The 17,499-nt window shown below is 34.8% G+C and overlaps 1 protein-coding gene across 29 annotated transcripts in view; it reads right to left on the bottom strand.

Annotated features, from left to right (window-relative positions):
- RIMS2 (regulating synaptic membrane exocytosis 2) overlaps nucleotides 1-17,499 on the bottom strand; it is a 578,477-nt gene that overhangs the window by 462,758 nt on the left and 98,220 nt on the right. The gene's annotated exons all lie outside the window — the stretch shown is intronic.

The raw sequence follows: 17,499 nt of genomic DNA on the forward strand, positions 1-17,499 counted from the left end.
TATAAAAATCAACTTAATGGATTATAGAACTAACTATAATGACTAAAAACAATAAAACTTCTAGAAGAAAACATTCAAGAAAATTGTGATCTTTAAACAAACACTCCTTATATAGGTCAGGCAAGTATTCCTTCAATAGGATATAAAAAATATGAACCAGACAGAAGCCATTGGCAAGATATAAATGAATGAGTGTGGCTGTGTTCCAATAAAATATTATTAATGGACACTGAAATTTGAATTTCTTCTCATTTTTATAGCCTCAAATGTTATTATTAAAAAATTTTCTTGATCATTTTAAAATGTAAAAACTATTCTTAATTCATTAGTTATACAAAAACAGGCAATGACCAGATTTGGCCCATAGGCCATAGTTTGTTCGCTTCTATATATGATTTCATTTATATAACATTCTGGAAAAGGCAGAATTATGAGAACAGTAATCAGATCAATGGTTGCTAAGGGCTGGTATAAAACAAGAGGATTAATTACAAATGAGACAGGATCTTTTTGGAGAGAAGGAAATATTCTATGTCTTGATTATGGTGGTAGATTTATAACTATGTTTTCAAAATTCACTGAAATATATATCTCAAAGGGCTGAATTTTACTGTAAATAAATTATACCTCAAAAAATCTGACTCTAAAAATTAGTTTCAAAGTGCTAACTTAAAATCAGTACAAATTTAAAATAGAGCTCTAAAACTGAGTCCTCATAATCACAAAGCATATTTCCAATTTCATACCTAACATCCAGTAAATTCAGATACTAGCAATACCAGTTTTACTGACTTTTCCTGGAACTTCAGATAATATACTATTTCTCCCTGATGATCTCCCACCAGGTTTAAGTGAAACTCTGTTACATGAATCAAGCACCGCAACAGAGGTTCAAGCCCATGAAATAGCTACTGGAATAGGCATGATTTTAAGTGAAACATTGAATGGGCTCTGCCATCAGTTCTTCTCCCACTGTTTGTTTAGAAGAATTGTCCTTCTACGTATGAGATAACGTTATACATTCCCTACAGCATACCTGTTCATACACTTAGGATCTCTGGCATACTCTCAATAAATGGCTGAACTCCACTGAAAGAAAGAGAAAGAGGAAAAAGGAAGAAAACTGGAAAGAACAATGCTTCCTTTCAGTTCTACAGGTACTGGAGAAGCAGGCATCTTGCTAATTGAACTGCACTCTAATATATAATGCCTCAAGGGAAGTGAAAGCCCCATCTCACACATGGGGCAAAGGCCAGTTTACATTAGTAGCAAAGTAAAATTATGTATCCCAAAGTGCTAGATTAGAACTATTTAAAACTCTCCTATGTAAGAACTGTAGAAATTCCAGAGACGGCAGCATTATTAAGGCTGCAGGTTGGAATCAAATGCTCAGTTGTGGGGAGAAAAGAGAATGAGAAGCTGCAGGACTTGACTAAAATAGTTTGAGGTAGTAAGAGAAGGCCTTTTGAGAGATTTTGTGTATTCATCTTTCCAGTTCTACAAAATGCAGAAGTGGTGGCATACAGGCAGATTGTGGAGCTAACTACATTCTTGGCCAAGAGGAGCATATGTCCCTTCCCATTTATAAATAAGCAAAATTCCATCTCTACTTATTCACCCCAGTCATTCAACAAATCTAATATAGTTTACCATCAAATTCCTAATTCTCACAAGTTTATCAATGGTCATCCTGTACCTAAAATTAATAGAGAAATTTTTTATTCTTCATCTTACTGAGTTCTCAACAATACTTGAAATTATGTTCACCTATGTTCACTAATACCTTGGTTTTCATAGCACTCTCCTGCCTTTACTGTATCTATGGCCTTTCATTTCTTCCTCCTTTGAAGGACTCAGGCACTCTTCTCTTTCCATTCTGTAATGTCTTCTATAGAATGAACCCATACCTAAGGCTTCCTACCTATATATAAATTACTTATACATGTAAATCCCCAGCTCAGACTTTTCCTCTGTGCTTGAATATTCAGTTCCACTTGACATCTCAATGCCCCCTGAAATTCCTTATGTGTAAAATGGGACTCTTAATTTTCCTATGCAAACCAGAATCCCTTCCAGTGTTCGCTATTTCAGTAAATGGTGCCACCATTCAATTATACAGGCCTAAAATCTAGAATTATTCTGGAAATATCTTTCTCCCTCAAATGCATAATTTATCTATCCTTAAGTCCTTTCAATGTTACTTCCTACAATGTACCTTGACTACTTAACTTGTCTCCATAGCAACTTCAATACCATAGAACTTGTTTCCAACAAGGACCACGATATAACTAAGCTGTTCACATCCACAATTCTCCCTTTCAATCTACTATGTATACTACAGAAAAAATTATCTTTCCTAAAACAAATTAATTGTCATAGCAATGCTTAAAATACTCTGATGACTTCTGATTGCTCTTAAGAAGAAAAAACTTCTTATGAAAACCTACAAAGCTCGAATGTCCTGATGTACATTCACTTCTTCGACCTCATTTTTACAATGTTTCTTTTCCCTCCTGTTAAGCCATCTGGCTTTCTTTTGTGCTTTTGATTCACCATGGTTCACTTCATTACAGGGTCTTTGTATTTCATATATGCTATTGCCTCTGCCTAGAATGGATTTGCAATGCACACCATTTTCTTTTTTTTCCTTCTCTCTCTCTTTTTAAACCCTAGGTACCCAATATAGAATTGATACTAAGTCTGGGAATAGTGATCCATGCTTGGCTCCGATTTTAAATATTTTCCCTTCCCCAGTGTGATTTCCTTTCCATCAGGTGACTGGCATTGTAGATTTACATAAATTGCACTTATTTATATTGCTTCTTATATTTGATACCCAACTTCACACTTTTTTCCTTTTTTACATTTTTATATTAAAATCTATGTATAAAGTAAATTATAGCTATTGCATATGGTACTTACTGTGTATCACACAAGTACTATTATTATTATTCCTATTGTACAAAGAATTAATTTTGCTCGTGGTCACACAGATGATAAGTGTTAAAGTCAGATTCAAATTCAGTGTTGCTCCAGAATCCATGCCCTTTATCACTATTGTTTCTGCATTTAGTTTATGCATTTTAATGGCTGTATAATGTTCCCTATTTCCACAAGCCACATTTTATTCATACATTTACTTTTCTAGTTGGCCTTTTATCATTTACTACTGTAATATTTCTGTAATGAAATATTTAGAAACCCATATACAGTTTTCTCTGGAGTACACATGCAGGAATATAATACATACTCAAGTTCACTAAATATTTCTAAACTGCTCTCTGAAATGGCTTAAACCAGTTAGCATACCTGCAAGCAGGGTATGAAGGTTCCAGTTTTCTCTTGTCTATGCCAATATATGACATGATTCAACTTTTAAAATTTTTACATCTTTGATACCTATGAATTGATATTCCATTTTTTTAATTCATGTGTTTCTGACTCCTCATGAAGTCCAGACAATTTGACTGCTCCTCGTATGAATTGCCTACTCATTCCATCCTTTACCAATACTGTTGGATTTCCTGTATTTTTCTTGCTGATTTGCAGTACTCTACACAGTCTATATGATAATCCTTTATAAATTAAGCATAATATGCTAGACTGACATCTAACTGTTGATTTTGTACATGGTGCCCTTTGTTAAACTGTAATTCTGAAATCTTTAATTTTGATGTAGTCAAATACATCTATTTCTCTCTTCATGGTATGTGGTTTTTGTGGCTACTATAAAAAAACCTTACTTATCCTTAAGTCAGACACAAAAAATTCTACAGTTTATTCTAATAGCTTTATAATTTTGTCCTTTACATTTAGGCTTTTAATCGATCTGAAGTTATTTTTATATTTGATATGATGCAAGAATTTAATTTCAATCTTCTCCATATAGAGATTCTACTTGCCCACCACCTTTAAATAGTCTATCCTCTTTTCTACTGATGGGTGATGGCAATCTATCATATACTAAGTTCTCACATGTGCGTAGAGCTATTTATGGACTCAGTATTCTATTTCTTCAGGTTTTTTAAATTATGTCCTACTCCAGAACAACACGGTCAGAACCAAACTCCAAAAACAATGAAAGGTCTAAAAGATTTTAAATATATAAACTTGAATGTATAATTTTCCAGTAATGTAAATCAGAGGCCAGCAAACTTCTTCTGTAAAGGGCCAACCAATAGATATTTTAGGCCTTGTGAGCAATAGGGTCTCTATTATAACTACTCAACTCAGCCACTGGAATGCAGGAGGAGCCATAGATAATATATAAACAAGTAAGCTTGTCTGTGTTCCAATAAAATTTCATTTACTGAACCATGCAGCAGTCAAGATTTGACCCACTGACCATGTTTCGCAGATCCCTGATATAGATGAGGCAAATTTAAAGTAAAATTCCTATTTAACTTGAAACTTATTATAAATAAATATTTTAAAGACATATACAATAATACATTAATTCAGAAATACTGGTTTTTCCAATTTATTTCCTAAAGCTATTCATCCAAATTTTTTATGTGTGTTTTCCATATCAACGCCTCCATTGTCACTAAAGCAACTCTTGAACTCAGTGTTTCCCAAAGTCAATTTTCTTCACTTATGAGTTCTTTGAGATACTGGAACATTTTCAACATGTTAGTTCCTGGTAATCCTGCTGTTTCCTGATCATTTATATCCACCCCCATATGTTTTTGTTGCTAATGTTGTTTTTCCATTCATCTTATAGGTGTGTTTTCATGATCTCCATAAGCTGACCACTTACACTACCCCTCTGTTAGAGTAATCTTTAAAAATTTTGTTTACTACATCTTCCAACACTAGTCACTGTGAGGTCATACCTCTGAGAATTTCTCAAATGATGCAAATATATTTATATCCTTTTTCACAGATTCCATCAGGTAACCTCTATAGATATAGGCATGCTTATTTAAGGTCCTTTTAGGATACTGTGTCTTCTCCAAACAATACTTTATAGTTCAAACTAAAGAAACTGAGGGCTTCACAAAATAAGACAGATTTAATAAGAACACAAAGCAATTGTCTTTTATTAGAGACCTGTCTGGGAGGAAAAATAAAAAAGAACTCCAGAATTGCCTTAAAGATGGTGGTGTGAGAGGTGAGACAGAAACCTCCTCCCAAAACCACACATAATATGAAAATATAGCAAATACAACTAATCCTGAAAGAACAACAGGAAAGAAGGCTGCAGCAGACTGCCTACACCTGAGAAAGAGAGCAGACCTCATGGAAAAGGGTGAAGTACCAAAGCTGTGATTCGGTGGGACCCAAGCCCTTCCCCCACCCCAGCTCACTGGTGGGAGGAAGAGAAACAGAGCAGGGAGCGGGTGGAGGCATAGGACTACTGAACACCCAGCCCTGGAGAGCTGCTCTGAGAGCACAACATACATTGCATAGTGCTCTGCAGATTAGTGGGGTTGGAAAGCTAAGACAGGAGGAATACCTAGAGAGACTGAGATTCTAGCCACTTGTGGAAAACAGGGATCAACATCCAGCTGCTCTGAGACATAAGAAAGGTGGGCAGTCTGAGAGACTTCCTAACAATGAGAGGATGGCTAAAGGGGCAATGATTGCACAGAGATTGCTGCTCAGAAGAAAGGACAGGTGGACAAAACTGTCCAAGCACACTCTGCCCAACAGATTGGGCACTTTCAGGAGTTCAGGTGCTCCATAACCCTGGCTGACTATGCAGCTCCAAGGCCCCCCACTATGATACGCAGCCTGCTGAACCTTCCATGCAGCTGGCACCAGCTCGCAAACTGGCAGCCCCTGCACTGGCATCAGGCCAGATGTATGGAGGCCCTGCCTATGGCAGGTACAAACACAAAGCATAGAGGCTTACACCTGTGCCCTTAGCCCAGTGGTTCTGGTAGTGGAGACAGGCATAGCAGCTGGGAAGCAGGAAACAGCTCGTTCCTCCCCCAGGCACCAGTGTCGCTGCCCTGCGACCTGCAACATCACTCCAGGGACTGAGCAGCCCCAGAGAGTAGAACTTCTGGGCACTAAAGGGAGCCACACATATGAAATGTCAAAGGACCTGCTTCAAACCAAAATCCCACAAACATCAGAAAAAGGGACAAGTGAAACTGAACTTATCAATCTTCCTGAAAGAGATTTCAAAATAAAAATCATAAACATGCTCATGGAGGTATAGAAAAATATTCAAGAACTCAGAGAGGAATTCAGGAATGAGATACAAACATTGAAGAATACATTATCTGAAATGAAACTTACAGTGGAAGGATTTAAAAGCAGACTACATGTAGTAGATGGTGAATGGAATAGAAATTAGAGAAGAGGAATAAAAAGAAGCTGAGGAACAGAGAGAAATAAGGATCTCTAGGAATGAAAGAACACTGAGAGAACAGTGTGACCAAAGCAAATGGAATGATATTCGCATTATAGGGGTAAAAGAAGAAGAGAGAGAAAAAGGGTTAGAAAGTGCCTTTGAGAAGGTAATTGCTGAAAACTTCCCTGATCTGGGGAAGGAGACAGTCTCAGACCATGGAGGTGCACAGATAACCCAACACAAGGGACCCAAGGAAGACAACACCAAGACATATAATAATTAAAATGGCAAAGATCAAGGATAAGAGCAGACTATTAAAAGCAGCCAGAGAGAGAAAAAAGATCACATACAAAGGAAAACCCATCAGGCTACCATCAGACTTCTAAACAGAAATTTATAGGCCAGAAGCGAGTGGCATCATATATTTGTTGCAATGAAGCAGAAGGGCCTCAAACCAAGAATACTGTACCTGGCAAGATTATAATTTTAATTTAAAGGAGGGATTAAACAATTTCTAGATAAGCAAAAGCTGAGAGAATTTACCTCCCATAAACCATCTAAATCTAAATTAGACTTTTAGATAGTAAGGAAGTTACCCTTGAACCTCAGGGAACCATGAATCTAAAGCCTGCAATGGCAAAGTACATATCTATTGATAATCACCCCAAATGTACATGGTCTGAATGCACCAGTGAAAAGACACAGAGTCACTGAATGGATAAAAAAACAAGACTGTCTATCTGATGCCTACAAGAAACTCCCTTCCAATCCAAAGACATACACAGACTAAAAATGAAGGGATGGAAAAAGATACTTCATGCAACTAATAGGAAGAAAAAAGCAGGAGTTGCAGTACTTAGATCAGCCAAAATAGACTTCAAAACAAAGAAAGTCACAAGAGACAAAGAAGGACATTACATAATGATAAAGAGGTCAGTCCTACAAGAGGATATAATCATTATAAATATCTATGCACCCAATATAGGAGTACCTAAGTATGTGAAACAAATACTAACAGAATTAAAAGGGGAAATAGAATGTAATGCATTCATTTGAGCAGACTTCAACACACCACTCACTACAAGGAACAGACCAACCAGACAGAAAATAAGTAAGGAGACAGAGGCACTGAACCACACATTAGAACAGATGGATCTAGGAGACATCTACAGAACACTCCACCCAAAAGTAGCATGATACATATTCTACTCAAGTGCACATGGAATATTTTCAAGAATAGATCACATACTAGGCCACAAAAAGAGCCTCAGTAAATTTTAAAAGGTTGAAACTGTACCAACCAGCTGCTTGGACCACAGAGATATGAACCTAGAAATAAATTACACAAAGAAAAAAAAGTCCACAACACATGGAGGCTTAACAACATGCTCCTAAATAATCAATGGATTAATGACCAAATAAAAACAGAGATTAAGCAATATATGGAGACAAAAGACAATAACTCAACAATGAAAAATCTCTGTGATGCAGTGAAGGCCATGCTAAGAACGAAGTATATTGCAATACAGGCCTACCTCAGAAAAGAAGAAAAATTCCATATGAACAGTCTAAACCCACAATTAATGAAACTAGAAAAAGAAGAACAAGTGAAGCCGCAAGTCAGTAGAAGGAGGGACATAATAAAGATCAGAGCACAAATAAATAAAATCAAGAAGAATAAAACAATAGAAAGAATCAAGGAAAGCTGAAGCTGGTGCTTTCAGAAAATAACCAAAATAGATAAAACCCTAGCCAGACTAATCAAGAAAAAAAGAGTGTACACACATAAACAGAACCAAAATGAGAAAGGAAAAATCACTACAGACACCACAGAAATACGAAGAATTATTAGAGAATACTATGAAAAATTATGTGCTAACAAACTGGATAACCTAGAAGAAATGGACAACCTTCTAGAAAAATACAACCTTGTAAGACTGACCCAGGAAGAAACAGAAAATCTGAACAGACAAATTCCTGCAATGAAATTGAATTGGTAATCAAAAAACTACCTATGAACAAAACTCCTGTACCAGATGGCTTCACCACTGAATTTTATCAAACATTTAGTGAATATCTAATACCCATCCTCCTTAAAGTTTTCCAAAAATTAGAAGAGGAGGCAATACTTCCAAACTCATTCTATGAGGCTAGCATCACTGTAATACCAAAACCAGGCAAAGATACCCCAAAGAAGAGAATTACAGAGCAATATCCCTGATGAACATACATGTAAAAATACCCAACCAAATATTAGCAAACCAAATTCAAAAACACATAAAAAAGACCATGCATCATGATCAAGTAGGATTTTTTCCAGGGCTGCAAGGATGGTAAAATATTCAAAAATCCATCAACATCATCCACCACATAAACAAAAACAAGGACAAACACCATATGATCATCACCATAGATTCTGAAAAAGCATTCAACAAAATTCAACATCCATTCCTGCTAAAAACTCTCAACAAAATGGGTGTACATGGTAAGTACCTCAACATAATAAAGGCCATATATGACAAACCCACAGCAAATGTCATACTTAACAGCAAAAAGCTGAAAGCTTTTCCTTTAAGATCAGGAACAAAACAAGAATGCCCACTCTCCCAACTTTTATTCAACATAGTACTAGAGGTCCTAGCCATGGCAATCATACAACACAAAGATATAAAAGGCACCCTGATTGGCAAGGAAGAAGTTAAACTGTCATTGTTTGCAGATGACATGATATTATACATAAAAAACCCTGAAGAATCCACCACAAAAATACTAGAAATAATAGCTGACTTCAGCAAAGTTGCAGAATACAAAACTGATACACAGAAATCTGTTGCATTCTTGTATACTAATTATGAACTAGCAGAAAGAGAAGTCAGGAAAACAATTCCATTCATAATTGCATCAAAAAGAATAAAATACCTAGGAATAAACCTAACCAAAAAGGTGAAGGAAATAAAAAGAATACCAGAATTATTAGAGAATACTATGAAAAATTATGTGCTAACAAACTGGATAATGGAAGGAAGGAAGGAAGGAAGGAAGGAAGGAAGGAAGGAAGGAAGGAAGGGAGGGAGGGAGGGAGGGAGGGAGGGAGGGGGGAGGGAGGAAAGAAGGAAGGAAGGAAGGAAGGAAGGAAGGAAGGAAGGAAGGAAAGAAGGAAAGAAGGAAAGAAGGAAAGAAGGAAAGAAGGAAAGAAGGAAAGAAGGAAGGGAGGGAGGAAGGACCTCCACATATTCCAAAATATATAGTACTTTGGCTTTTTAAGTTGTTTTGATTACTGGGCAAATTGGAGCCTCCCCTTTGCTATTCTTTTTGAAAATCATTTTATTATTTGTAACACGTTTTTCTTCCATATAAGTATTTAAATTCTTTCATCCAGTTCTCTTGAAACTCCTGGTAGAATTTTTATTGAAGTTGTGTTACATTTATTGATTAGTTTTTGGAGAATTGACATCTTTAAAATGTTGAGTCTTCCCTCCTACTAACATGGTGAGTCCATTTATTGCCAATCCTCAAAAGCAATAACCAACTATATGGCTTCACAGGTGAATTTTTAAGTCAAATTTTTCCACCTTAACTTGTAATCCAGCTTGTTGGAAATCCATGGATGGATCTGTATTTCAACTTACTTGGCTCCCCATTATTGTTTATATTATATTTTATGCATTTGAAAATATTATTTGAGAATGAGTCCATAGGAGTCACAAACTTGAAAAAAAGCATGCATATAAAAAAGGGAATAAGGATCTCTGTAAGATATTATCATGTTCCATTTGTTGTTTCAGAAAAAAAGTAAAAGCAAGTTCCCCACAATTTCATGAGGCCTATATAACCATATCTTCTACTCTTAATTTCCTTAACTCCTCATTATTCTCATTGCACTTCAATATCACTTCTTTTTAAGATAGTCCTTAACATCTCTGTCTATGTCAAATCCCTCCATTAAATATTTGCAAAGCACTACAGTATAGTACATTTCCACATTGCTTTTTTCTATTTATACATATGATTATTTGATTAATGCCCATCAGTCTTACTAGAAAATATCATCTATGAGGACAGGATTGTTTTTCTGTTTCTGATGTCCATTTTATCCCACTGACTGGCATAATGCATGGTCCATTGTCAAGTTTTTAGTAAATAGTTACCAAACATTTGAATTGATGATGAATAAACAACTGTGTATTGTGTGTGTACCATTTAACAAGTGATGAAGCAAAAATATAATGTAGAGTTGAAATGACCAAGTACTGTCATCAGAAAGACAGGATAATACTTATGGACAGGTATAGACATGAGATAGATGTAAACGAACTATAATACAAGGCAAAATGAAACACATACTAAATAAATATATATATGTAAAATGGTACTGAAGCACAAAGAGCCATTAATTGTGAATGGTACTGACATGACTTAATAGAAGAGGGACACTTTTTAGTTTTGTAAAATCCCACACATCCTGGACTTGAAAGATGTGCAAAACCGTGATAGGCAGAAAATAAAGAATGATACAACCTGCATTATTTTGTATACAATGCCTAAAAGCATATAGAGAATTCAGGAAGTTGAAAATATTCTCATTTGGCATAAAGTGTGCAAGAGGAAAGAAGAGGGAAGAAATATAGTAGAAGAAGCTGAAAAAGCAGCTTGTGAGAGAATATCTCAAATTTCATGCTAAGGATTATTTCCCGTTTTATCTAATATCCAACTTAGTTTGTGAAATTACAAGTTACAAAAATCGGTAAGACAAAGTTGAGAAATATAAAACTGTCTCAAACAAATCATATTTGCCTCACTCTTTAGGCTGACAATATTTCTCCAACTCAATTTGCAACTATTGCACAATTAAAAAAACCACATTGAAATACTCTTTATATCAAAACTTACATGAAGTTCTTTAGGTAATATTAATCCTTTATCCTTAATATAATTTTTAATACAAATCGCTTTGCTTCTCTATTTCACGATGCTATCATAAACACTACCCAAAAGGCAATGAAATTCAGAAGATCCATTTCTTAAAGAAAAAAAAAAACTTTATATAAACACTAGATATAGGATCTTTGGAATTGAAATGATTATTCCATTCACAAGATGAAATATTCTTGATGCTAGAGACCAGTATTTAAAATAAGAGAAAATACGCTTATAGGTTATTATTACACTAGGAAATGATTCATCCTAAATACCTAGGTACCCATCTCTGATGCTGAGGGGAAAGAATGTTTTATTGCTTCTCTGAAATTTGTTTCTTAAAGAAATACATCTAACAAAGTCAATTGAAAACAAATGATAAATAGAAAAAAACTTCTAAGCCATTATAAATATTCTACCTTCAACTTCTTTCTGCTTAACCAATACAATGTACTTCTTTGAAAATGATATCAGGAAAATAAAACACTTTTACGCACTGCTGGGTGGATAAAACACATTGCTCCTCATCTAAAAACAATAACAAAAAAAGAAAAAAATGATCATATTGTTTACAATGTGTAAAATTTTGTACAATTTGTGTGAACTTAATTGTACTTAATCTGAGGTTGCTGTAAATAACTGTAAACCCTGAATTATTACCTGATACAGCAACACAATTGCTATTTATCTTGCTAGCAACCAAGATATCAAAATAACTAATAATAACTAATATTAGTAAATATATGAAAATGTACTTTTAAAAACTGCATGTAAATTACAAGGTTATAAACTAGTAAAATATATTTGCATAACATTTTACACTGATTGCCAAATCTTCCTGATTATCAGAATTACCTGGAGGGTTTGGGTTTTTTTTTAATGCAGATTCCCTGAATCCACCCCAAACTACTAAATTTAAATCTCTAGAATAGGGACCCAAGAATCTAACTTCTTTTTATTAAAGTATCATTGATAAACAATCTTATGAAGGCTTCATATGAACAACATTGTGGTTTCAACATTCACCCATATTATCAAGTCCCCATCCCATCATTGCAGTCACTGTCTATCAGTGTAGTAAGATGCTATAGAGTCATTACTTGTCTTCTCTGTGCTGTACTGCCTTGCCATAACTTAACCTATATTGTGATTGTGAATTATAGTGCTCCTTAATCCCCTTCTTCCTACCAACATCCTCCCTAACTCTTCCCCTTTAGTAACCACTAGTCCCTTCAAAGAGTCTGTAAGTCTGCTGCTATTTTGTTCCTTCAGTTTTGCTTCGTTGTTATATTCCACAAATGAAGTCATTTGGTACTTGTCTTTCTCTGCCTGGCTTACTCTACTTAGCATAATACACTCTAGCTCCATCCATGTGTTACAAATGGTAGGATCCAAGAAGCTAACTTTTAAAGAAGCTTCTAGATGGTTCTCAGGACTACTACCATACAGATTCATTCATGATTTGAATCCTACTTTGCTCTACAGCTTAATCTATGGCTGCTTCTTCTCTAACATTTACACTAGAACAGTAACATTCTCCTACAGTTCTCCAAGTACATCATGCTTTTTCACACCTCTGCACACGTTATTCCATCAACCAGAACATAATTTATTTTCACTTAGTACACAGTTTTTCAGAATTCAAGACTAGGTCACGTTCCAACAAACCCTGTCTGATCCCCACCAAGCAGAGCCGAACACTCACTCTTATGTTGTACCTCTGCACAATATATTATAATGTAATTATTCTTATGCATATTGTCTATCTACGACCATTCATCTTTTACCTAGAGCACTGTCTGACACATATTAGGTAATTAATATATACCCTATTTGAACCTGAGTTGAGGTATTATAATTGGCAAGAAAAATTCATTATTTTAAGGAAATAATGCAAAATCTCCCTGTAATCCCAAATACCAAATGCGAAAATTTAATAGCTGTACCTTGACATATTACATACAGTAAATTTCCTTCCTTCCAGAGGTCTATATTTGGATTCTCTTAATATTACTAATCCTAATCTTCAGTCTTATAAAAATTAGACCTTGATCCTAACTCATTACAGCAGTTTCAGTAGAACCAATAGTACCACAAATGGGTACTAACACTGGAGTTTTCCTTGGTACAAAGCATTCCTTTGGCAAATCTTTATCTTTTGTAATCCTGAAATTTCCCTCTCATTGCAATAAGTGAGAAACAAATGTAAGCCAACTGTAGTAAATATTATTAGTGCTCATTACATAGAGTGACCTCTCTTTAGGATCCCAGAAAAACTTTGTAGACATCGTTACAGTTAATTAAGAGGCTGTGACAAGTCTTGGGCAATGAGCTGTGAGTAAAAATGACCTAAGACACTTCCTATCTTATACAATTAAGAATAAATATGAGTTTTCCATTGTTTCACTTCCTCTGATGCAGCAACACTGATAGCTATGTGTCGCAGTTGGCTTACCAACAAAATGGAAGCTGCCTGGATCCCTGAGTTGCCACTTGAAAGAAAAGCATTCTATAATCCTATTATAGAAAAGTCTTAGTCTTTTATTGGACCTGTGCCCCTCAGCTGTGACCTTCACAAGTGCTTCTTGGCTTCTTTTTCCCTTTGGATGGACAAGAAGGCTAGAGAGAAAGGCTGTTAGGGATTTCCCTTCTTTTATGTTGGTTAGGCTCTGGTAAAGCAGTTTCTCTTGAGAATGAAAACCTCTGGGAATATTTCAAAATGGTTACTTTTCCCTTCCTCCTGGTAGGACTCTCTTTCACCTTGAGAATCCGGTGAGATTTCTAGAGGTAAAATTCACAAAACTGGGTTGAGGTTCCCCTAACCCTGAGCTCCCAGGTATTTTTAACTCTCAGTCAGTTAACACTCAGCCTTCAGTGGTTCATCAATTAACAGTTCTTTTTCCTACTAGATCTCAGCTCCAGTGGTTTTGGATCCCAGTAAGCTACACTTCTCTTTGTTTGCCTCTTTTCAACTTTCAGGGCATTGATTTGCTCTGTGACCTAAATTTTCTAATGGATCTAATAGGAGTTTTTGGTTTTCAGTTTGTTCAGCTTTTTTCTTATTGTAAGGATGGGAATGACAACATACAAATTCCTTACATATCAAAAAGGAAACCAGAAGTCTCCACAATATCGTTTTTAATTGCTTAGCATGTTTTTCCCGCATGAATGCAAAATATTTGAGAGCAGAAACCATAGTCTTTTTATCTCCTTTTATCTCTGGATTCCTGATGTGCTCACTGAAAATTCTTCAGGCCTCAACTCAATCACAGACCTTCTTACCTGCTCTTCATCACACATTAAGTTATCTTATCTATACTTCTAGCTTTCCATACCACACTGACAACTCCAAAAGTTGTACCTCCAGCCAATCTATATCTCTCCTTCAAAGTTGGCTAACTTATAGACATCTTAAAAGCTTTAAAAGTTGAAAACTTAAGCTTCAGTTTTTACTGCTAACCTGTTTATCCTTTCTTCTTCTTGATCACAGTTATGGCATCACCACCCATTTTGTTCTTCCAATCAAAATATGGCAGTCATCTTTGAGCCATTCTCTTCCTTACTACCTCCCTCTAAATCTACTCCACAAACAAATCATGTCATTTCAACCTCCAAATATGTCCCACACCTACTTCCCTACTTCTTCACATAATTAACCTGATCCAAGTCATCATGATCTCTAGCAGTCCTTCATGAAATTTAATAGCTTTGCTCTCTCCACTTCTATTCTCACTCTACTCATAGAACAGCCAGATTGATCTTTATACATAAATTGAATCATTTATCCCATGTTTAAAACTTTTCAGTATTTCCCATTTATACTGAGACTCAGATCCAAACCCCTTATCATTCTCTATAAAACCACTGTCCTAAATTCAACCTCCAGAACCTCATCTCCTGCCACACTCCCTCTTGTCCACTATATTACACCCACACTCGACTTCATTGTGTACCTCAGATCCTTTGCTACCTAAAGACTTTAACATATGACGTTCTCTATGCTAAAAACACTTCCTCTTCATAATTTTTCTCACTACAAGACCTCATAACCAAAGACGATTTTATTATATTAAGTGGTCACTTAATGGAGATCATTCAAATTTTAGATGTTCCTAGTATTTTTAAAGTATATTTATTATTATGTATTGTATCATAAATAAAACTGCTATCATGTGAAATTTCAAAACAAATCCAATTGATTAGACTTGTTTTGCTCTTTACATGTAATGTATATTATGCTGTCTTTATACAAACTGTCCCTCATTTTGATACTGACACAAAAAATAGTGAAAGAAAGAAGAAAAACTAAAGTTAAAATTATTTAATTTGTAAACTGAGTAATTTCTGCAAAGGTTGACTTAATTGACAACTGAACAAATGGCTCAATCAATTTTCTATGCCTCAAAATTACATAAAGTCAAAGTTGGATACAGTGTTCTACTTATACCTGCAATCACATGAATTACCCAAATCAAAATTAGTAAATTGTCATATTACTTTAAAAAACTACAAAATAAACAGACCCCAAAAATACAGACCTCAAGACACAGACATTATCATGGCTTTGAAAAACCACAAAATGGGATTTATATAAATTCATTAAAATGAAACTATTCAGGGAATATTAGATTTTTGATACTGATAGAATATTTACTTAGTTACTCTATTATGAAAATGCTGACACAGAGGTATGAAAGAATATTAAGTCCTACTTTTTAACATTTATAAATTAAAATGAATACCCAGAATTCAGATCTTAGAAATAATTTTATAGATGAATGACTAGAAGGCGAATAGACAGGAAGTTATTCCATTCAAATGAGTGTCAAAAAAATGAGAATGACCCAGAAAGAAGTATTAGAACTCTGAGATGAATTAAAAGAGAAGATTCAGAAGTAACCCTGGTCTGTGGATCAGAAAGATAAAAGCAAAGCTCCTAAAAAATGAATACCAAAAATCTTTGTGTAACAAGAACATAAGATGAAGAAGGAAATTATTGAGAAAATACATTAATTCTGCATTTTAAAACTGCATAAATCACAGAGCAACAAGAATGAATTAGCTGTCCAAGATACTTTAATGGAAATAGTATCTACTAATCAAGAATTAATTTTTAAAACATCTGAAAGTTTTAGTCTTTTCTCCTACCATCTTCTCATTAAAAAATTATGCAAATTGATTATACTTATTAATGGAGTAAAGCTATTTCTTCTCAAGTTTGTCTTGATCTTTATTTATGCCAATCAAATTGAATCACTTTATTTCAATAGTCAGAGATGACTTTTTAGTTACTAACAGAATACCTATTTTATTTAATGCACACTGTAATCTACTACATGATATAACTTAATCTTTATTATTTCTAAAACTTACAAAGACACATAACTGAAATCACTTAAAATTCAGGCAAAGTTGCTTCTAATTATGTTTTGCTATTGATTTTATGTAAGTTTCAGTGCTTTAGAGAAAAATTAGCAAAACAGTATGTGTGCCATATTAATACAAATTTTAATAAGAAAATTAATTAATTTCTGTCCCTGTGACACAGTATTCTTATAACATAAAAGGATAAACACGCAAAATCACTTGTGAAGAAATATTTACTGAGTTCCTACTATGGATCAGACATTCCGCTAGATGTCAAAGATAAAACAGTAGACAGACAAACCGGGTCTTAACTTCAAGTAACTTAAACACAGTAACAGTTCCAATTTTAAAACTACAACAGTAGTTCCCCCTTATCTGTGGTTTCACTTTCCCCAGTTCCAGTAACTTGTGGGCAACTGCAGCCTGGAAGCAGATGATCCTCCTGACTAATTGTCAGAAGGTCAATAGTAGCCTAATGGCATGTCACAATGGACATTTTATCATCTCACATTATCACAAGAAGAAGGGTGAGTATAGTACAAGATATTTTGAGAGCGAGACAATATTCACATAACTTTTATTACAATATATTGTTATAATTGCTCTGTTTTATTAATAGTTATTGTTGTTAATCTCTTACTGTGCCTAATTTATAACAAACTTAATCATAGATATGTGTGTAGGAAAAAATATACGATTATTTAAGGTCCAGTACTATCTTCAGTTTCAAGCAACCACTGGGAGTCTTGGAAAGTATCTTCTGCAGAAAAGGGGGACTACAGTTAACTACAGAAGTGGCGTATCACAACGTAAGTTTCACTTCAGTTGAAACTGAAACACTGACAAAATTTTAAACAAAATACATACAATGTAACATAAAATGGATAAGGGGATTACTCTCATCAGTAACA

Source organism: Manis pentadactyla, chromosome 3 (genome assembly GCF_030020395.1).
Source record: "Manis pentadactyla isolate mManPen7 chromosome 3, mManPen7.hap1, whole genome shotgun sequence".
NCBI lineage: Eukaryota > Metazoa > Chordata > Mammalia > Pholidota > Manidae > Manis > Manis pentadactyla.